The sequence below is a fragment of the Ambystoma mexicanum genome, chromosome 4q (assembly GCF_040938575.1).
Source record: "Ambystoma mexicanum isolate Mex_15411 chromosome 4q, UKY_AmexF1_1, whole genome shotgun sequence".
In the NCBI taxonomy this organism is placed as follows: Eukaryota; Metazoa; Chordata; class Amphibia; order Caudata; family Ambystomatidae; genus Ambystoma; species Ambystoma mexicanum.
Window position 1 is genome coordinate 1,227,074,374 of NC_090928.1, and position 22,432 is coordinate 1,227,096,805.

Consider the following 22,432-nt stretch of genomic DNA (forward strand, 5'->3'; position numbering starts at 1 on the left):
TTGTTGTGGCTTCTGCTGTCCTTTTTCATAACCCCAAAAATTGTTGATCCCATTGGTCTTTATACAGCAGGTGGCGCAGAGATCAGGTAACTGCTCTGCACAGCTCCTAGACCACGGGTCCATTCTGGGTTTAGCACCCCCCCTCCCCCAAGCCCCAGAGAACCCCCACCAACAATAACCCATACCTCGTGTGTGCCATACCAGGGCGCATCTCAGGCTTACCCCCCGATCTCTGGTGACCGAGGAATGCAGAGATGTGCCCCGCAGAGGGGTACCGATGGGGGGCCCAGCTACTGATCCGGCTGCAGGCTCCACAGAGCTCAGCCCGGGCCGAGAGGGGTAGAAGCTGCAGCGCACGGCCAGCAGCCCTGAAGCCCTATACCCCTTGTGCGGGGTCTGGAAAGGGGAGATCCCCGATGGTGGAGGGAGAAAATGAGGAGTGAGGGACAGCAACGGGACGTCTGAGCACCCCCTGACCCCAACCTGGAAACAAGAGACAGCCGCCTCCCCAGAGGGCTGAAGTTATCTGGTGTGGGAGGAAGTCCCGGACATAGGACGAGCGGTTATTGAAGTGGCCCCGGAGCGCCAGCCTCTGAATTCCACAGGCCCTGAGATGGAGAACTCATAACCCGAGGGTCACTGTGGGCCGTTGGAGCAGTGAGGAAGTGCAGTGGAGGGGAGGGCCCCCCCAGACAAAGGCCTCCAGAGCACCCGGTAACCCCCACTTCCACGCAGCTGCCCTCCGAAGAGGAGGGCTGCCCTTTTGCAGGATCCAGGTGGGGGGGGGCACTGGGCCGAAGCCGGGCGAATCTTGGCTGTGCCCTTGTTCCATCTCACCCCGCTGGAACCCCTGCTCCCCCACAGCCACTCCTTAGGTGGTGTGGAGGACCTGCGCACCCCCAAAGAACTGGGCCACCCTCCCCAACATTGCAGCCCAGCAACAGCCTAACAATGAGCCTTGAAGGAACCCAGAACAAGGAGCGTTTTGCCACTTGAGGGTCCCCCCCGCCTTACAGGCCCCCTGACCCCAGACTGGATTTGGCAGTCGGGAGGGCTTGGGGCCCCTGGTGCTCCACGCAAAGTGCTCGACTGGTGCGGGAGCCTGATCGTCCACCAAGCCGCCACCCTGATCTTGCAGTTTTCCCTGGGAGGCACGTCACTCATGACTTGGTCTTCCATGCTCCAAAAATTCCACTACAAAGCATGTTCCAGGCATGTTCCGGTGACTACACCCCACCCCTTGCCGACACCAAGCATGGAGGGCTCCCAGTCCTTTAAGTACATGGGAGCACCGCTTGAGGAATAAGGGGCTTTAGATTGGACATTGGCAAAAGGCTTGATGGGCTCGACAAGTAAGTGGACAATATGGACGACAGAATCCAGGGCCTTGCGGCAAACCAATCCTCGATAGACATCGTGGAGACCCAGATTGACATGAGAATCTCTCAACTGGAACAAGGGAGTAACAGTCTTCCTTGAAAATTGACAATTCCGAAAAACCGAGAACACCGGTGCAACCGGAGGATTTTTGGCCTTACAGAAAGGGATAGAGAAACGCAAGGGGACATAATTAAAGCCATAAACGAAGTAGTCAGGAAAATCTTTAATGACGAGAACACCACAGAATCCAGCATTGACAGAGCACACAGAGCAGGAGGGGCGCCTCTGGATCATGATCAGTGTGGGCTAAATTCCATTACTACTCGGAAAAAGCAAAAATACTTGAAATGGCGAAAAAAAAGTTAGTGGCTTGGGGATCCTGCGAAATTTCTATATTCCAGACCCGGTCACCCTGTCCTGCAGAAGAGACTGCACTCCCCTAACCAAATGGCTCCCAGAAAAGGGTGTGCAATACAGATGGAGATTCTACTTCTCTATCGCCTTTGAGTAAGAGGGGTACAAATACAACTTCGTCACAGAGATCATCAATAGACGACACAAGAGATGCTCAAAGAGGCTGTCCTGGTGGCTGCCCTCTGGGGAGCAGGGAGGTGCAAATCGCAGAGCACGGGAGCTAAAAGAAAAAGCCCATGAGACAGGCGCATATCAGGAGTCAAGGCGTCAGGGCTGGGGGGATGGCACAGGGTTTAACATGTTCAATATTTCAGTTGAGAACATTATACAGAAGGTTGGGTTATCAAAAGACAATGTTGGGTTTATGACACCAGTTCACAGGTTAGGCGGTCACGATAAGAGGATGGTATATGGCTCAAATTCAGATGTAAATGGCGAATGCGATCTGTTCTTTGACGCTGGGTTCACTAAATGTCAGGTTTAAACTCTCCCAACAAGAGATTCCCTAACACGCGAATTCCACCAGTCCAAGTTAGACATGTTTCTGCAGGAAACACTGGCAGAGAGCAAAGGAGACGGCCCTTACAGCCAAAGATGTATGTAAGGTATTTAGCGCGTCCAGTCTAAAAAGAAGGGTGTTGCAATTGTGGTTGCTACCAATCTAAACTTTATCCAAAGGCGGAGTCAGAATATCTCTGGTCACTACGTAATGGTCAAGGGGGAGATCAAATGCAATGCAGTTATTCATGTCTCGGTGTAATGTCCGAATGACGGACAAGACCTATTCTGGGATTTGAAGGGTAAGATTCAATTGTTCGTTGAAGGTTCATCAATTATAGTGGTAACCAACATGTGCTGGACCCGGACCGACAGGAAAAGGGAAGCCACACGGTCTCCTATGTGGTGTACAAAAAAGCTCTATGCTTGAAAGACAAAGAACTGGGGGTGGTGGATTCTTTCTCCCAAGTGAGTGGGCGGGTCCCCCGTTCACTTACTACTAAAGTGCATGATACATTCTCAAGGTTAGACTACCTCCCAATTGAAAGCCCCCTTAATAACAGAGCTGCAATCAACCACAGAGTCCATATCGTGGTCGGACCAGGACATGTCCGAGTCAGAATAGGGGAATGGTTCTCAGTTAAACAGTACTAAATGATCATGCAACGACCTGTTAAAAAATAAGGAAATAGCCCAGACACTGTTGAAATCCATTAAAGAATTCTTCCACTTCAATGACAAGGTGGGGGTGAGGGAGGCATTCAAGGCAACTATCTAAAGAGTCTTAATGGGGATGGGAGCCAAAAAGGAGAGAAGCAGAAGAGTCAGCATTTCGGAACAAGATAAAAAACTGCAACCGGGAGGAGGGAGAGGGGGTGGGTGGGGGGAAAACCGAGGTCCCAAATGCTTCCTGGAGACCAAGAGAAGCTCCAGAAAAAGAGCTGAACTGAAGGCCCTCCTGATCCATCAAGCAGAACATACGTAAAGTGGTGTTCCTAAAACAAAAATAAATGGAAAAGGGGGAGCGAGCAGACAAAATCTTGGCTTGGAGTTTAAGTGAGCAGAGAAACTCTAGAAGGGTAGCCGCAATACAATCAGCGAGAGGTGAAAAACTTCCAGACACAAAAAGCAGAGGAATTTCGTAAATATTATGAAACTCTAAGACTGGATATAATGAGGCAGGTTCCAACATCAAGTTTTTAAATTCTCTCACCATCCCTTATCTCCAGAAAAAGTACCCACCTTGGAAGCTCAGTTTACCAAGGAGGTGATTCTGGATACCATAGGTAAAATTAAGGGGGACAGCACCTGGGGAAGATGGCTTCACAGGGCGATTCTTTAAAACGTTCCGCTCTACTCTGACCCCCCACCCCCCCCCCATCATGACCAAACTGTTCAACGCCCTTGTGTCTGGATCCCTCCCGAGATCCATCATCTCAGCCCTCAGTCGTTCTCCCAAAGGGCGGCAAAGACCCATCACTATACCAATCCTACAACCTCATTTCATTGTTGAATACCGGCGTAAACATCATGGCAAAAGTCTTCACCAATAGACTTCACCATGCAATGTCCTCCCTGGTGCATGGGAACCAAGTAGTGCTTATACCGGGCCGCCAGGGATCAGATAAGGAAAGAAAAAAAAGCGATCAACTTAACGTCAGCGGATGAGTGCTTACTTGGTCTCAATAGATCCCGAGAAAGCCTTTGATCAAGTAGAATGGAGTTACATGGGGAAGGTCCTGCAAAAGATCGGGTCACATCGTTAGGCAATGGATCTTGGCCCTTTACAATGACCCAGTGGCTAGGATGGCCATTAACTACTACATCGGTCCCCATCCGCCTTACTAGAGGAACTAGAAGTGGCTGCCCCGTCTCCACCTTGTTATATGCCCTTATGATGGAGCCCCTGGACATTGCAATTAGGGAAAACCTAAACAAATTGCCGGAATATGCGGTGTTATTTTAAGACTTTAAACTCTGTTTGCAGACAATATCCTATGCTATTAGACATTAAAAAAGTCCCTGCCGGAACTGCTCTATTAAACTGGTTTGGTCAGTTCTCGGGCATGAAAATAAAAAATTCCCCAAGTCTAGCAAAATGCCCTTTGGAACTGACGACTCTACAACTAGAGACAAAAGAAACGTAGGTGGGGTGAGAATTGAGAACATAGCTACCCTGTACTTGGGAATTTAAATCCCCAGGGACCTTGCGACGCTGGTAGACCACAAATTTTTACCAATGTTGGGGGCGTGGCTAAACAGCCATGTGAATAGACGTGCATCTCTGAGCTCCCGATGATCTGACAATAATCCTGCGATTAAACTGATACGGCGAGATCCTGGAAGAACGAAAACACGGGCATCGGCCCGTGAAATGCTGGAACACGACTGGAAGAGTCCTTATGGGAAACGCGAATATACTTCATGAAGAAACAGCAAGTCGAACTTTTGTTTAATCTGTACACGGTGGATCCAAAATGGTGGGCCACACAAAACAAAGGGATTGACCGAGAGACTGACGCCTGGACTATGGTGCCAGAGAGCTGGAAAAGTGGAAATGCCCAGAGGACACACGATCAATACGCATATTGCAGTGGCTCTGAAAGACAGCTGGAAGCAGCCTAACGCTGCAACAATAGCGAGGCAGGCGGACAGTGAAACTCACATGTGAGGTGGGGAGACATCGTAAACTGGGCTCTCCGGTACTGCCGCCCCACGCTGCATCCGAAGTAACACTGGAGGCACACCAAGAGGACACAAACCATGTGGGAATGAGGAGCGAGGCAGAGGACGTCCCACACCCTCCTGGAAACACTTAGCAACGCCGCGATAGCCCCAGAGGGATAACAAGCGCAGGGCCAATGTTACAATGGGGGCTCATGCACACGCTATGAGCTGCCCAATTGCAGAAAAATCCTGGCGCAGAGCGGGATCGTGAAGGGAAGGAGAAGAGTGCGCCCGTCCCAATCACAGTCCACACTCATGGACCGTAACAAACCGATCAGCTGAGAAAAGCACGGAGCCACACCAGACAGGCGACATGGCAAGCTGATTCCCCCCTACGACACAAGCCCAATCCCTGAAGCTGGGTGCAACTTTACTGCAGAGCATCCGTGATAATGATTAAAAACATGGCTACCGATGCGATTCGTCCGGGCGCATAGCGGACTGCGTGTGAATAAGAACTAAGGACACACGCACGGAGCTGCCTCACGGATGACTGACAGGCTCCCGTGACGGGCCAATCATCATCCGTCTGAGCAAGTGGAATCGGAAGGTGAGGACACGTTCGGGCACTGCTGAAGTGAACATGGGCTTCACGATTGGGAAGAAACACAGAACTATTGCAACTGTACAATGCCATAATGGTACTGGGCAATTACCCACATAAGCTGGTAGACAAAACATTCACGAGAAAATCAAGATGGCACCCGGCCATTAAGCGGATAGAGCGTTCTGGTACACAAGTGGGGTGCAAGAGCACTCATACAAGGATACTCATCCTAACCGATGGACATAACAGGCCACAGGGAAAAGAAGCATGCGCCTAAACTTCACGTGCAGTTCACCCACCAACAATAGGATCACAGTATCCAAGAAGTAGGAGGGAGGTAACCCCTCCCTCTGCTGATACACGCAAAGAGTGGATGGCGCGAGCAGAGAGCGCCAACAGACATGTCAGAGGGGATGAAGAGGGCATAATGCTGGGCAAAGATATATGCACTGAACAGCGGTGGTGTGTTGCAAATGTCGGCTGGACAGTGGAGGACTCTTGGAACTGAACGATTGGTGAGGCTTGGTTAGACGCAAACTCCTGTGGCTCTGCGACCCAAGTAGACCAAGCGGTCAAGACACTAGAGGGCCACGAGAAGGGACCGCTGCAGCCCAAATAGTGTCAACCACACAGGAGAGTATGGAGGCGTGTGTGGAGGCCCCTAAGCGCACACAAAGGGGGGGGTCGACCACATCAGAATAAACAAGAGGGGCCGCCTGTCCAGCTGGCATACATTAAGCTATGCACTGAAGAAAACCCAAACCCACAGGTCAAGGAGGTTAGGTCACCAGCGCAGAACACAATGACGTCCAAGGTGACCAAAACAAAAAACAATCTTCGCTAGTTATTTTTGCCAAGCCCAATCAAATTGGGCAAGGTACAAGCTAGTCAGGACAAATCACGCCAGGAAAAAGCGAGCCTCCAAGAGGTGATCAACTGATCCCAGAAGCTATAGCCGCTCTCAAAACTGCATAGAAATCCAAATTTGAAGAACTGAAAATTTCCCTGGAGAACAAGATAGATGCGGTCAGTATCTATGTCAACCTCCTGCAGCAGGATGTTAGAACCATAGCTGAACGAACTGGCACACTGGAGAAGGAGAAGGAGATGAAGGCCACTACGGAAACGAGTAAACCCCCAACCCTGCGGAGTACATTGACAACATAATACAAGAGATAGGTGCAGGGACGCTATCCCAGGGATTCACAGTGGAAAGGGCACAGGCCCACAAAGGAAGCCACCGCCAGGAGCCCCGTCCTGACTGATCATAGCCAAGATCCTGAGCTACAGAGACCGAGGAAAAAATACTGGAGTACGTTTGAAATGGCAGAACTATCTCAAGGGCTTCAGCGACCATCACGGCATACCCGGATTATACATTCCTGGTGCAAAAGCAACGTTTGAACTTTGTGGCGATCAAGGAGACAAACTCCAACCTGAAATAGACAAAGTTCTACACAGAGGCAAAGCGCTCTTCTTTGAGACCCCAGAAGATGCAGCACGGTGGATGGACGGGATTAACTGTCCAGACAGGGACGATGATCAGGAGGCGAAGGATAAGTGACAAGTTATTTGTTCTCAAAGAGGGGGGCCCAGTGGGGTAAATCAGAGCATCACCCCCAATATGAGACATGAGGGGGGGGGAGCGCATGGGACTCTGCTAGATTTGGTATGAGTGTTAGGCAGAATCCTGTGCAGTTCCCTTGGAGAACACTGCAAAAATATTAAGACTACAGGAGTAAGCAGTAAACCCAATTGGTAGCAGTCTGTGCCACCCAGATTTACCTGGTAGCTGTGGCTGAGCAGTCAGACTTCTCTCAAGAAGAGTAGGGCAGTATGCATAGTATACACAATAGGGCCAAAACCCAGTAGAGCAAACAAACACTGACCAGAGCTTTGTATAAAAAGTATATAATTATTTATTTAAAACACACTTTAGGCAATACACTAGCACTGTCAGTAAAAAGTAATCAAAAACACAGTCAGGTAAGTATATACACCTACCTTGATAACCATCTGACAAGTCAGGGTTAAAGCACAACTATTTGTTAAGACAGAAGTGAGCGCTTAACCTAGATGGCACTCCAATAGTTTAGGTTAAAAAGAGAAAAGGCAGAGCATAAAACAGTTCCCAACACAAGAGTTCAGAGCAAGGGGAGAAAGGCAGGTTATACTATAGAGCCAAAGTTCATAGGCCAGGTCTACTTTAAATGGAGCAAAGCGAAATGTGCCCAGGATCAAACGGTTTTAAAGTGCACTGAAAGTCTTGCAGGGAGTTCAAAAGAGGTTGGGTTGATTCAGAAGATATAGTTAGAAGGCCTGGGGCCAACCCAGTTTAGAAGCCAAGGATTTAAGGGTCACCTAGGGAGGCAAGGCAGAACACAGTACCTTAAAGGGGAAGGAAGCTCCAACGGGGGCAGTTGTTCCTGGCAGTAGTTGCAGTTCGTGGTTCCGACCAGGGGAAGATAAGATCGCGTCGAGGAGGAACCGTGGAGTAGTTGCACTGCACAGGGATGAAAGCAGCTGCGGCGTTCCAGATTAAAAGGTGTGGTCATTTTATTCGCAGTCAAAAGTGGTGAGCTTGGCTATCCGGCCGCCGGGGTGCTTGGCATGGGCGATTCGATCAAGAGCCGTTTTAGGAAGGCGAAAAGAGTGAACTGGTTGGTCCCACCAGCTCAGAGGAAGACGACTCGTCCAGCAGATCTTCTATTGTCGTCGGGAAAGTGGTAAGGTAGCTGCAGCAGGGCTTCACCGGTGGTGAAGTCGTTGCAGATGGCTCAGCTTCGTCCCTCTTCGGATTCTTAGGTCCAATCAGAGTAGAGTGTGACTTGGGTTGCCGAGGCACCGCAGTCCAGGGTGCCAATTCCCCCCCCCTCCACCATTCCTGTGGAACCCAGACAGAGTGGCACCATTTGGAGGTCTTCTGTGAAGAAGCCCGCCAAAAAGCAGAACAAAGGGCTCGACCTTGGTCAGAGTTACAGAGACGGACAAACGCCATTTTAGAAGTGAGTTCTGGCAAAAAAGACCCAACCGGTGATTTATTAAATAAACCAGCGGTATCTTTAACATTGCACCAAAAAGTGGTGTGTTTAAAAAGAATAGGAAAATCCCATAGAGAATATTCCAGTGGAATATTTCGCGTGAACCACTGCCACCAGCCAGAAACTCGACAAGGGGGGACTGGACAGTGCCCCCTTGAAAACAGACCCAGGGGCGACCGAATTACCCCTTACCAGTACTTCCACGATGGTTTGTACTGTTCTAATCACAATTTAAGACTAGTAAAGTCAATGGTGACTTTACAAGCCCTGGGAGACAGTAGTCAGTACCCAGGGTATAGCGTCTATGTTTGGGGGTCACTGAAACCCCTGTGGTAATGCACAGAGGGTGCTGTGTACCACACATACAGAAAAACAGATGATAGCCTATGGAGTAAAAAGGAACCCCCCCCATAGCCCATAAGCACATAAGTCAAAGACATACCTCAAATCATGCCTAAGAGTGGGAGTAAAAGAGTCTCACTCTTAGCAGGAGAAATAAACAAACCCCAAAAATCCAGCAAAGCTGCTGGCGGACTCACTAGGTTGGGGAAATTAGCCTTAAGAGAATTCTCCCTAACAGTGGAATGATAAATCTGGAGAAGCTGAGTAGATAAAGGGCAATCTGTTATAAAGGACAAGGAGCACTGAAACTAACATATGGGAGCAATACCGGGGAGCATTACTTCACTCCCAGAGGTTATATTAGGTAGGATACTATAGTAATAGGATAGGAAAGAAGTAATAGATAGGATAATATAGTAATATAGTATCACCCGCAGCGACCTCTACACCAGTGACACAGGGTGGGGGTTCGAGATGCAGGGGAGATCGAGAGCCAGGGATGGAGCAGGGCAAATGTTGGGAGGGGGGGGGGGTTGGAATGACAAGATGATACAAGAGCACAACACAGGACGTCTACAAACAACTACATTTGTACATGAAGAGGTGGGGGGGTGGGCGGAGTAGGCTATAGCTAAAATGGGGGACCTTTGAATTGTGACCTGGAATGTACGCGGAATACTTATATTAAGAGCAAAGTTATAATGTATTTACACCGGCAAAGGATAGATATAGTGATGTTACAGGAAACCCACTTAACTAAAGAGAAACTAGAGTTGATGAAGAGGAAATGGAAAAGGGCCACAATAGGGGCCACATACTGAGTATATGCTAGGGGGATCCTTATATGGATTGCGCCCCACGTCCCGTTCAAACTGTTGCAACAGGAAGTAAGAGAAGATGGGAGAAAGGTGCTGGTAAAGGGGATAGTGGGAAATAAAGTAGTCAATCTGATTAATATCTATGCCCCGAACGACACTGCACCTTATTTCAGGAATCTGTCTGCTTCTTCCATTTATGGGCTGACAATGGCAGTCATAATTGGAGGGGACCTTAACTGCACACTAGACCCCAAGATGGATAGATCAGACGACAAAATAACCAAGCCTAACCCGGCTGCAAAGGCCCTGACCACACTCATACGAGATTTCCAGCTCACTGAGATATGGAGGAAGCTTCACCCCGAATGTCGGAGGTACTCCCATTATGCAGCCCCACATGACTTATACACCAGGCTAGACTACATACTGGTGTCTAGTTCCATGGTGGAGGAGATTAAGGGTGCGGAATACAAAGCAGCAGTACTATCAGACCACACGCCACTGTTAGTGACATAGCAGATCTCGCCGCCTAGGATACCAACATGGAAACTTCAAGCAGAGGCACTTAAGGATACAATGTTCAGGGAAGACCAAGAAAAGCAGTACAGGAGTACTTTGAACTAAATGATGGAAGTGTTGCATCAGCTGGCACTCTTTGGGAAGCATTTAAGTTAGTAATAAGTGGGTAGCGATATCAAAGTCGACTGGGCTATTGAGGGGCATAATGGCAGACCTGCAAACCACAGAAAGGAAGATTGAGGATAAAATGCAAGAGAAGCCGGACTCCACAGAAAAGACTGAGGTGATAAGACACCTAACCAGAAAATGTAAATCCACTGGGAGAGATTATGTAACCTCAACTATAGGAAATATATTGAGAGAGAGCATGCGGAAGGGGATAAGCCAGGCAGATTACTAGCCTGGTTGTGTAAGAGCGAGACCCCGAAACAGGTGATCCGAGAGATGCGCCGTGAGGATGGCATACTCAGACACACAAGAAGGGGTAAATGAGTGCTTTCAGAGATACTATCGTAAATTGTACACCGATAAAACAGAGGAATAAGAAATTGATATAAACTATGTGTTGGAAGACATCTTCCTACCCAGGCTCGAGGTAAGCGATAGAGAAAGACTTGAGGCACCACTGGAATTGGAGGAACTGTAATATGTAACCTACCTACCAATAAGACACCAGGGGCTGCCTCCGTAGGGAATTTTAGAAGACATATATGGCATACCTGCTTTCACCACTGTTGGCCATGCTAAATGAGGCATCTGAACAGGGTAGACTGCCAGAGACTCAGGGAAGCAGTCATCCCGTTCCTCAAGCCGGGCAAAATAGACCCTGACTGCGGATCTTAGACCGTTGTCGATGTTGAATCAGGACAGTAAGATCCTTACTGCGGCGATGGCAAACAGATTGAAACCAATGATAAGTGCCCTGATACACCATGACCAGACTGGATATATCCCTCAGAGGAGCATTTCTGATAATCTCAGGAGATTGCACCATGACAGACCAGACCACTGGAAGCTCCCAAGAATTGGCGATAGTCTCACTAGACACAGTCAAGGCTTTTGACTCCTTTAAATGGTCCTGGTTACTAGCAGTCCTAAAAAGTTTGGGATAGGACTGGTGCATCTGCAGTGGGTGAAATTATTGTATAGTGCGCGACTGCCAGTCCAGACAGGTTCGGTGGTCTTGGAAAGGTGGACACTAGGCAGAGGAACTAGACAGGGCTGTCCCTGGTTCCCGATGCGGTTTATTCTAGTGCTGAAGCCACTAGCAGCATTACAGCTAAATGAGGACAGCACCTGATATCACTGTATGCGGATGACATGCTATTGTATCCCTCAACTATGGTAGATCTGTACAACAAAGCAATGCTATCCTCTCTTGATGCCATAGCACCTCTCAAACTAAGAGCAAACCTTGCAAACATGTGAACACTTGGTTCTCTCCTCACCGTAAGGCTATCAGACAGGAGAAACGATGTTACAAAAAAAATCTGGAGATCAGATCCGTCAGAAATTAATAAAAAACAACCCACGTAATCTAGCTTCCCAGTACAAAAAAGAAGTTATCCTTGCGAAACAAACGTCCTATAACCATCGAATCTCTCAGGCGAAATCCAATACTAAAGAGCTCTTTGCAATCTTGAAAGAAGTAGAAACTCCTGTCCAGCCACCTGACCTATGCATCAAGGATAAAAACTGGTGCACAGATATTCAAAATGCCCTTGCCAATAAAATTAATTTTCTGCAAACTAAGATCAGTAATAAAAAAAGAATCCCTTCTCTCCATCTCTAAATTGAGTAACACCAATTCCATTCCACCTCATCCCATACGGACAACACCTCCTGTGTCTACCCCCCCCCTCTTCAACTTCAGCAAAGTTTCTACTAAAGAGGTTGAAAAAAAGTTATTCTTGCACTCAAACCTTCACATTGCCATGGGGACCTATGCCCTGCACAACTGATAAAGGATGCTGCTCGAGAACTATCACCATTTATCACTAAATTAATAAATGCATCCTTTACAGCTGGCACCATACTTAAACAATCTTGGTTCCTCCCACTCCTTAAAAAAACAAATCTGGATCCTGCCACCCACACCAAATACCGGCCTATCACTACAGTGGCGTTTCTTCTCAAAATCCTTGATAAAGTAGCATACCAACAAATTCAACACTACCTTGAACCGACAGTCAGGCTTTAGACCTCAGCACAGGACAGAGACTGCGCCGATAGATCTTAAGGCACAGATAGATGAATTGAGAGATGAGGGCAAGACAGCACTTCTGCTACTACTAGATCCCTCAGCTGCATTTGATCTGGTCAATCAACCATGAAATCCTCTGCACACACCTGCAGTCTGCAGCCGATTTCTCCCAAGAGGCAACTGAATGGATTCAGTCCTTCCTTAATAACCACACCATGCAAGTTTTCTCCCCCTCAGCAGCCGCTGACCCTATGCCCATTACTTGCGGTGTGCCACAAGGTTCTTGTGTCTCCCCCACCCTGTACAACATTTTTACAAAGCCCCTTTTCAACGATCTAGATGGCCTGGGTATCACCTACACTAACTATGCTGATGATACCCAGATCCTCATCCCGTTGATGTGGGATTATGACAAGGATTTGGCCTTTGTAAATCGAGTGTAACTCATCATCCAGGCATGGATGGCCTCTCATGGGCTATGCCCGAATGATCATAAAACAGAAATCCTCATCCTAGGTACCACACCCAACCTTAATAAACTAGGCCAAAATTACACTTCCTTTGTCATTGACAATAATACCATCACCGTAGCTAAGGAGGCCAAAACCTTAGGATTCTACTTGGACTCAAGGCTTACCTTCAAAAAAACAAGTCAATGCTATAGCCTCCGCCACATCCTATACCTGCAAACTTATTAGGGCAGACAAACCATTCCTCTCACCAAATAACTGAACTCTAGCTAGAGCATTGATCCTATCTAAGCTGAATTACTGCAATGCGCTCTATATAGGCAGTAATAAATGCATTACAAATAAAATCCAAACCGTACAAAACAATGCTTTAAAAGCAGCCCTAAGCCTCCCAAAGAAAGCACACATCTCGAAGACTAGAAGATCACACAATTGGAGCTCTACAAAAGATAAATCTTCCTTAAATCAGTCTGACGCATAAATGCCTATACCAAGCAGCCCCTCAATATTTGATAACAAGATTCACCAGACCAACATCTTGCCACCCCACTAGAAAGGCTAACTTAAACCCCATTGTCCCAAGATTCAAACGCACTGTCTGGAGGAAACAGCTTTCCTGTCAAAGCAGCACAATTTTGGAATTCCTTACCACCATCTCTCAGGGAAGACCTTCCCTACCTACAATTCCGATCCAACACTACCCACTGGATCAAGGAACATGACATTTAACACCAAGACATCTAACTCCTTCACTGCAACGCCTACTATAAATTGTATATATTGTTCAATCCTCTCACCTGTAAATTGTATAATTTGTATTCCCTCTCACCTAGATGCTTAGATATAGCTACAACCTGCAAACTATGTATATTCACTTATATTTCTACTCTGCTGTATCGGTCCTAATGTTTGATGCCTCCAACACTGTAACCAAGTTGGATTCATCTATTGTGTGTTCTGTAACTTAAGTTTTACAATACTCTTATTGCTTTGCGCACTGCTACCCACGGGTTAGGTGTGCTTTACAAATAATAAAATACAAACAATAAACTCAAACTCACAGCCCTTTACAAAATAGAAATCTGCCTAGCAAAACGAACCTCTGATTCGCGTATATCCCAAGCCAAATCAAACATGAAGGAATTAGTCTCCATCCTCAAAGAATTAGAGACCCCTTTAGGACAGGTTTTATACAGTAAATATGGTGCTAAAGATAAAAATTGGTGTTCAGAAATCCAAAATGCCTTAGCTACCAAGATTGCTACCCTACAAAACAGTCACCTATAAAAAAAAAAAAAAAACACAGACTCCTTGAATGACCCCCTCCCCGCCAAACCGACTGAGAAGCCTACTCTAATGGAAACCACCCACTTCAACTTCTCCAAAGTCACCACACTTGAAGTAGAAAAATCATTTTGTCACTGAAACCTTCCAACTGTCAGGGAGATCTGTGCCCTGCACAGATTATTAAGGATGCTGCCCGAGACCTCTCCCCTTTCATCACAAAGTTAATCAATGCTTCCTTCTCCACCGGCTCTATCCCTACCAATTTAAAACAGTCCTGGGTACTTCCACTACTAAAAAAACACACTTATCCAGCCACGCCTACAAACTATTCACCCATCACAACCGTACCATTTCTTCTACAAAATGGTGTTAAGGTCGCCTATGTACAAATACAGAAGTACCTGGAAGAACATTACCTACTAGGAGCTAGACAATCAGGCTTCCGTTCTAGACACGGGACTGAGACTGCTCCCATTGACATTAAAACACAGATTGATTAACTTAGAGATAATGGCCAAGCTGCCCTACTCTTCCTCCTAGACCTTTCGGCAGCATTCGACCTGGTCGCCTACTCTGTCTTATGTACCCACCTCAACACATCAGCTCACTTCTCCGTTGAGGCCATCACATGGATCAGATCATTCCTTAACGGCAGAACCATGAGGGTATTTTCACCCACAGCAGCAGCAGACCCATCACTTGTGGTAGTGCCTCAGGGCTCTTGTGTCTCCCCCACACTGTACAATATATTTACCAATCCCCTTTTCGATGATCTGGATCATCTCAGTATCACCTACACCAACTACGCAGGCGATACCCAGATCCTCCTTCCGCTTTCTGGAGATTATGGCAAGGATTTGGCCTTGGTGAATAGAGTGTACTACATCATCATCCAGGCATGGATTGCCACACATGGCCTATGCCTGAATGATAAAACCGAACTATCATCCTGGGTACCACCACCAGTTTAAAGAAATTAGGCCCAGTCTATTCTTCTTTCACAATTGATGGCAATAGCATCAAAGTAGGACGAGGTCAAAACGCTAGGCTTTTATTTGGACTCTAACGTCTCTCTCAACAGAAAGGTGAACTCCCTAGCCTCGTCCACGGCTTACACGTGTAAACTGATCCGTGATGCCAAACCCTTTGTCAGACACTAGCTGCTTGACCCTCGCTAGAGCCCTCATATTGTCCTGCCTGGACTATTGCAATGCTCTTTATCTTGGGTCCTCCAAAGCCATTACTAGCAAACTACAAACTCTTCAGAATAACGCTCTTAAAGCGGCTTTGGGCATCTCTAGAAGAGAGCATATCACATCACATAGCTAACAGAATAACTGGCGCCCCATCAGAGACAAAATTCTCCTAAAAACTGTCACTTACTCACAAATCTCTCCATAACCCTGCTCAGATCTATCTGATCGAAAGATTCATAGACAGACTTCCCTGAGACCCACAAGAACAGTCTATAAAGATTGCCTTTCTGTCCCCAACTTTAAACGCTCCACCATAGGGGGCAACAGCTTCCCAGTGAAAGCAGCTAAACTGTGGAATTCCCTACCGACAACTCTCAGAATGGACCTGCCCTATCAAAACTTCCGATCTAAGGTTGTCTCATGGTTGAAAACGTAGGCCTTATAACATATCTAGATGTCAAGTCCTTCATACTCCTGCCATTTCTACTTACTGTTCCTACATGTGTTTATTTATATATGTATATAATTACCGCAATTACTATTACTGTGTTTATGTATATATTTCTGTTGTTGTAACTAAGCTTCACATATACATGTAACAGCTGCACCCAGTTACCTCAGGGTATGCTCGCGCATGATAAATAAAAACAAACAAACGGGGGTGGTGGAAAAAGTGGGTTGATCTGTAGGTTTGTGTAACAAGCAGCAAGCAGCGTGCGCAGCATAGCAGTAAGGTCTAAGTGAAGCATTAGGGACACATGCAACATCAAGGCATAAATTAGTTTTCAAAAATTGATTAGCAGAGTTTGCTAATTAAAATGTTCTTGATTAGCAAACAAACCCATTTGATTAGCAATGTTGTACTAATATATAATATCACTAGAGGTTATTTGTACCCAAGACATACAACTAGCAACATTACAGCAGTTGTGTACCGCTAAAGTAAGACATTTAGTGAGAGGAGTCAGGGCTTGCACATTCTTTACAATTCTGCTAGACCTGCAAGTTGAGCGACTTAATTGACCTACTTGACCTAACATAAATACACTTATTCCATGGCAACGGATGTCAATAAATGTAAATGTGCTTTCTGTAAGCCACTTTGTTTGGCACACTACTGCCACTCAGAGGTCATCCGTGCACATTTGAACCTTTATTTTGATTTTACTGCAAAAAAGTAAAAGTTAAATAAAAGTTTCAAACATCCACTGCAGTGGTACTTGTTATTCATAAAATCTACTCAAATATGCAAGTTGGTGAAAAGACTTTGCTTGCCCTGGGTGAGGGTCTATAAAATGTAAAAGGTTAGCTGAAAACAGTTTTGGCAGCTCTCTCCTGCATGTACTAATATATAATGCAATCAGGGCAGTGAGATCTGGAGGCACTACAGTGAATGGTATTGTAGTAGATCTGTAGATGTACAGACTGGATGGAACTATTGATCAGCACTTTGCGTAAACCTCTCATTAGCTTTGTGCATTAATTATGTAAGGAGAAAGGAAGACTAAGAGTGGCTGGACAAACTAGGGGGAATATTGTAGTTTGTGAGCCATCACACTTGCTAGGTAGATGGCATAAGGCAACAGGTTAATAAGATAACTATCATGGAGTATGGGATCATCGCATGTGTTGAGCACCAGTTCCACAGATGTAGGCATCCTGCAAGTTGCAGAATTCGGTTTGCCATCAAAGCATTTGGCATTTGACCATGTACATTTTCATAAATATTCACTCGTCAATATGATGCATCTTCCCCGACAAATTGTAATATAGTTGACACTGAGATTTAGATATAGTAACCTAAACTTTACTGCATAGCATGCTGATGTACTGTTTTAGGGTACCAATACTGTAATTATGGTTTATGTAACAGCTTCCGTCTTCTTCTTGCCCCTCTAAGTCACACCAATATTCTTCCTCCCTGTCAGATGTCACCCCTCTATCTTCTACCTCACGTTCACTGTCAACTGTGTTTATTTCCATGATTCACGTGGGGGTGTCATTTATTCGAAATAGTATCTCTCCCTTCTTCCATCCATCCATCGTCCCCCGCCCCTACACTCGGTTGCGGCACCTCATCGTGATCTACCCGGGGGGGTGAGTGACCCCCTTGTTCTTCCATGACCCTTAGGCGGGACAGCTCAGTTCGAGCCATTGTTAGTCGCGAGTCTAGGTCTTGTGTCAGCTTCTCTATGTCGATTGCAGGGGTACTCACCGGTCCTGTTACTCCCCGACTCTCATAGGGGGATGGTGCTGTGGCAGACTGCTTAAGTTCGGGGGGTGCTGTGGGTTGTGCTACATATACAGGGTCACTGTATCCTTCCACAGGCTCAGGTTTTGACAGTAAGGGATATACACGCATGACCTCTATCCTTTTCTTGTTCTGTATTGTTGGCCCTTCGCTGCCAGTTGCTGTAAGGGGAGATGTATTACACTCGCCACTTTTCTCTGGGGGCATTCCACAAACAGCCTTCACAGGCCCAATATTTCTCTCCTGTTTTGCAAGCGTTTTCCTTTATATTTAATACAGAGACATGTGGCAACCATATCTAGTACTGCTTTATCGAAAGACCTCCCTTGTGGCCAAAGTTGGGGCAATCCCTCTCCCTTTAACTCTGTGACCCATTGGTCATGGTATTTACTAATCCTTTCTGCATAACCAGGCAGGGTCTTACAAATATGGGCAAGGGGCATCTCTGCACCCATTGTACTTGACTATAAGCGTTACCTAACTGAAAATCCTTATCTAGACTCGTACACTTCTTGTATGGCCAACTCAATATGCTATGCAACCCTTCTCAAAAGAAATGAACTGCTCACTTACTTTTCATTACCTCTAAACCGCATCAATTTGAACACAACTCTTTCCATGCAATGTCAGATCAATTCATTAATGTTCATTTCCAAAAGACAATGTTTCCGCAAAGAGACCAACACTTAAATTTCACACACACCGGAAAACAGACTACATAAATTGTACTTCACCTTCCCCAATGCCCCTTCGACCCCTGCTTAATTGCACTTCCCTAGAACATTTTTCCCCTCACTTCGCTCCAGTCCACCCAAGAGGGAGAAAGATAGATAAAACGAAGTTGGAAAAAAAAAATCTAAATGCTATTCTGGGTCTTCCTTTGAGACCACTACGTTATCCTCTTTTGCCTCAGTTTTCCCACACTCATATATCCTGTATTAGTCAAGAAAGCACTATGCAGCGCCGCCTTCCACGCCCCCCCCCCTACCAGAGATGGGATCCCTTTTAACCTCCTTTCACCTTGTGCTCCGTTACTGTCCTAATGGCCATATGCGATAGAATGAAATAGAATGGAATATAGAGAAAAGACCCAGGCCTCCAGGACCTTCCCCACCTGTGCTACAGGTTACCACACCTTTTTTTTTTTCTCACCTAAATGATGCCGTTTCTCCCCAGACCTTCTAATCCGACTCCCACCCTCCTTTCAATATCACCTGCACTTGATGCTCACGTGTGTCTTGATCCGAGACCCTCTGGACCCGATCGGTCAGGGCGCCGCTCCTCGCTCCAAGACCACACACGGCTCCAGCAAGTGGTACAGTGAGTTTTGTAAAGGGGGATCCCGTACCCCTTCGCCCTACTGGGTGCGCACGTCTAGGTGTACCGGTTGCCATTGGCGGGTAGCTCTTGAGGGAGCGCGCTCTGGGTGATGACAGGGGGACGTCTCGTGCCAGAAGGACGGAAAAGAACGCATCACGTCAGGGTCACCAATGTAAGTGAGGGGCCCCCAAAAATACAGTTAATTCTCCCAATGGAGTCAATCAAGACACACCCCAAGAGTGAATGAGACCAAGACCAAGTGTTGGTTATATCAAAGGTTTTATCTAAAATAGGCCAAGCAGAATCTACTCTGCTCACGCCAAGAGCACTCTGCAGAAAACATGTTACAATTCACTTTTATACAGAAAATGTGTAATCAAGCTGAGGGAAGGCCTAGGGGGGCACATGAAGAGTTGGGATTGGTCACTCAGAGCGGACACCTATAGGTGCCATAGGGTTGGAGGCGCTTGGTTGGCTTGAGGACACGTGGTGTGGCGATGACGTGTCTGGGGTCAATCGGTCAGATGGGCTCATCGAGCCGGTATGTAGGATGGGCAATTTGTGATATTGTTTCCTTTGTTAAATAACCATTTGACATTTGCCCTTGTGGCCACACATTCACTAACATAATCTGCTTGTCCGGTGAGCTCAAAGACTTGCAGCTTAAACACTTATGAAAACGTGGTTCAAATACAGGTTAAATTATTGGGCATAGGTTAAGATTCATCCATTAAGTACAGTGCTTGACCTGTACAGGGCAATTCAGAATATACAGACTAAGGGGTAGAGCTCTTGGGGTCAATGTGTGATCTGGGATGTCCATCTGATATGGATTTAGAGCCCTCTTTGATGTTTGACTGGAACAAATAGGTCACAAGAGGCACATACCATCATGGGCATACATTTCATTGTGGGAGGTTTTAGTGGTCGGTTGTCCAAACATTAAATCTCTACTAATCTATCTTGACACTGAAGGGGAGAGTCCCCTAAAAAGACAGCTAAACTCTACAATGAGAGGCAATAATGGACGCACCCCGCATGGAATGAGACTAAGACCAAGTGCGGGTGAGATATAAAAGGCTTTGTCTAAATATAGGGCATGCAAAGGACTCTGCAAACTCCGAGAGCGCTCTGTCCGACAATAGCAAAGACAGTCATATGTATTACAAAAATACGTCATGAATTAGATAAGCTATAGGGGGCACATAATCGTGGGGATTGGGTGATGGAGACTAGCTACTATGTACACTGTAGGTGCGGTGGTCCATGATTGGTGGAGATCCATGAGGTGGCATCGCAGGGTGCTTGGGTCAGCTGAGCTCATCGGGGTGGAGTATCAGGTCACGAGCTGTCCATGTGGATACATTGCTGCTATATTAACATTTTGCCCTTGCGGCCAGGCATACACATTCATCACTAATTTCTGTGTCAATTTAACCTATAAATCTTACAACTCAGTCTAATATCATAAAAGACAGAGAAACAGTATATAACTCTGGGCATCCTCAATACATCATCATAAAATTGCTGGTACAAAGAACCAGTCTCATGAGTTCAGGTGTCTCATCAGGGGGCACGGGTTAGGGTACCTTTATCACTCTAGTTTGTTAGATGTAGTAAGAGACATCTTTACGGTATGTTAGTACAAGGGTGAATAACTACCTCCGTGGTCAGTCGAGGGAGGAGTGAACAGAGGTACCATTGGGTCAGAGGGGAAAAAGGTTGGCACCTCAAAAGGCGGCGGTCCGTGTTGCTCATAATTCTTTGTAGCCAGGGCATGGCGGTACATGGTGATTTTATGGTGGCATCAGGTGTCAGGAGGCACAGGGGGAGGTGAATACTTGGTGTGGGCTCAACAGGAATGTGGGGAGATGTAGCTGTATTATTCTAACATCAGTGAACCAGGGACCTTCAAGTCTGCGCGCGCCATTGAGGGAGGAAGGTGGGAGTTGGATAGACGGCTCGCTAGGAGGAGTGGGAGGTGGCCGTGTAGTTTCTCGCAGGTCTACATTTATCAAGTAGCATGCACATCATTATAGAGACGGAAAACTGAGGTATGTCAGTACAATTGCAGGTTTACATATATGCATTCCATCTATGGATATATCGTGGGCACCATTTATTTTACACGTCTTCGTGGTTCACGAGTACTGTGTTCACAGAATCAAAAGCTTTTGTTACCATCACATCATTCGCACTTCTTCATTTCGTTGCGGTGACACATAGGGAAAGTTAGCATAAAACGTGAGGTAGAACGAGGTTGGTGTATACGTACAAATTACAATGTCACACTTATAAAATTGGACTAATATACATTCTTACGGGTGAAAACAATTGCTTCAAACGACATCTCATTTGCCAACAGGAGGGGTGTGTTACTTCAAATGGCTGGTGTATGTTACAACGCTTAGAATTGTATCATGCATATGGATTTTGTACATTGCCTTTTAAATATTGCGTAGTAGTGGTTCGAATACTTAGATATGTTGGACAACTTTACAGGTGAATATCTGGGATGGGCAAGGGTCGTTCCATTTTAATATGGACAATCAACATTATGATTTTTGAGCCTCTTTGTAAATGGCTTAACAGCATGGGTAAAACTGGATGGCACACGGGGTTAACATTCAGGTCTAACTCTTCAAACACGGACTAGGCACTACATATATCATGAGTGTGTGGGTCTACAGGGGGTCAAGCCATGTTTATAAGGACAGCTTTGTTCTTTCCCAGGCCTCAACTTAAACTCCGGTCACCGCCAGGGTAATGATGTACGGCGGAAGGTAAATGATTAAATGATAGTGCTTGTTCGGTTATTTGTTCGCGCCTAGTTGCTCGTGAGAACAGGTCTTCAGTGGAGCCACCATGGGGGACTTGTGCGTGATGAAGTGGGTGCGAGCTGTAGCTCTGCAGCCCGCTTGTTCCACGGAGGCATGAATTACTGTACTCAAAATGGAGTTTGTATCTACTACAAGGTGAGCCGTGCAGTCTCATGTGTCGGCCCGCAGCCACCCTGCATCCCGGGGCGAGGCGCATGGGTGGCTGCAGACGAGTAATAAGCCTCACGTAGGAGTGGAGTGCAGGGGAGGGGTCCTAAAGGCCTTTCCTCCCATACACCACCACAAAGGGTATAGGAGAATCGAAACTTTTTTGCGGTATAGTTCCTCGTTGCACAAAGAAACACGGCTCTCAGAACCAGATCCTACATACAGTCCTTTATACGTGGCTTACTATATTGCATTCAAATTATACAGATTTAGAATATACTATATTTTCTAGCTGGCTAAATATTCTCATTGTAACAAAATCTCATCAAGAAATTAAAAGCAGTTCCATGGCTCTGGGTCTGTGCATGTGGCCTTGACAGATGTTACAATGTGGGGAGAATAATTCATTGCTGTATTACGTTTACACGATAT

At 46.4% G+C, this 22,432-nt stretch overlaps 1 protein-coding gene across 1 annotated transcript in view; it reads right to left on the reverse strand.

The window, feature by feature from the left end:
• Positions 1 to 22,432, reverse strand: part of LOC138468291 (exportin-5-like) — a 1,210,104-nt gene that overhangs the window by 1,180,702 nt on the left and 6,970 nt on the right. The gene's annotated exons all lie outside the window — the stretch shown is intronic.